The sequence below is a fragment of the Choloepus didactylus genome, chromosome 4, assembly GCF_015220235.1.
Source record: "Choloepus didactylus isolate mChoDid1 chromosome 4, mChoDid1.pri, whole genome shotgun sequence".
Lineage (NCBI taxonomy): Eukaryota > Metazoa > Chordata > Mammalia > Pilosa > Megalonychidae > Choloepus > Choloepus didactylus.
Window position 1 is genome coordinate 158,303,832 of NC_051310.1, and position 1,509 is coordinate 158,305,340.

The following is a 1,509-nucleotide window of genomic DNA, read 5'->3' on the forward strand; positions in this document are numbered from 1 at the left end:
TAGAGAAACAGTTGTAACTAGAGCGCCGCCACGCCGAGCTGGTGCTGTCAGACTGGAGACCGCGCAAGAGCGCCATCTGATGCTGGAGGGGGGAAGGACTGCAGCGAGTACCAAGGCCCAAGGGAACCACCAGTACACTAATCCTATACTGTCTCCAGGGCACTGGGCATAGGGATCTCCTTCCCTCATTTATCCACTCCACCAAGCCTTGGCAAATCCTACCAGAGAACGGAGAAGGCATTCCCTTCCCTGCATCCGTCTCTGATTTTATCTTGCCAATTGAGACAAGTGATCCCATCACAGCTTGTCACTCCTCACCCAGCTTTTCTCCATATCAGCCTCTGGACACATATAGAACCCAGAGCCCTCAGTAGTATTCCAGCCATAAAGATCGTAGTATTTGCAGAACCCTTGAGACCTTTCTCCAACCAGGCCCAGAAGTTAATAACTACAATGGGAGAGAATTCACTCTTCTGGTTTCTACCAGCCACAACAGTAGTATGCGATAGATGTTTAAAACCAACTTGGAGGGAGGAACTGACGTGCTTGCCAATTTCTGTAGGGTAAATACTCCCATCATGGCAAATTTCAAGCTACTAACATAAAGTCACCTAAGGAGTTGGGAGGTGATGCCAATAATTGGTCCTTGTAAGCCAGTAAGACAAGGCTTTGGCACACCACTGAGAGTAAACATTTTTTAGAGTCCAATAACCCCTCTAAGAGGATCATGCTTTCCCTGTCGTACTCCTTCAGCTTGGTATAACTGGGTGAGTACTGGGTGCTTGTTTTTTTTTTTTTCCCTAATACAACAGAAATATATTGTCTCACAATCCGGGAGGCTAGAAGTCTGAATCTGGGTGTTGGCGGGATCATCCTTCCTCTGTAGTCTGTAGGTTCTGGCAATGACTTGTCAGCAATCCAGACATAATTTTCTCTGCCTCCAACATCTGTCTCTCCTACTATGTCCAATGTCTCCCTTTGTAGGTCATACTGGATTAGGGCTCACCCTGATCCAGTTTTGGCTTTTTCATTTTTTATTGCAGTAACCAATATAGAAGACATTTTCCATTCTTACCACATTCAAGTATACAATTCAGAAGTACTAATTATATTCACAATATTGTACTATCATCCACATCTATTACTCATCCTTTTTCATCTCCTCAAACTACTCATCCACTAAGTTATAGTTCCCTCTTCCTGCCCTCCACCCCCACCCTACCCCTGGTAACCTCTAAGCCACTATCTGTCTCTGTGAAGTTTCGTTCTTCTAGGTATTTCATATAAGTGAGATCATACAATATTTGTCTTTTTGTGTTGGCTTATTCGCTCTGCACTGGATCCATTTTGATTTCAGTCACATTTGTGCAATAGAAGAAAGATTCCAGAAGGCCAGTAAATGTTTTATTGACAACCAGGGACACAGCCACGAGAGGGGAGCACATAGGACTGCAAACTAAAACCCAATACCCAACAAGGGCCCTTTGGGCCAGAACACTGCATCCTGGG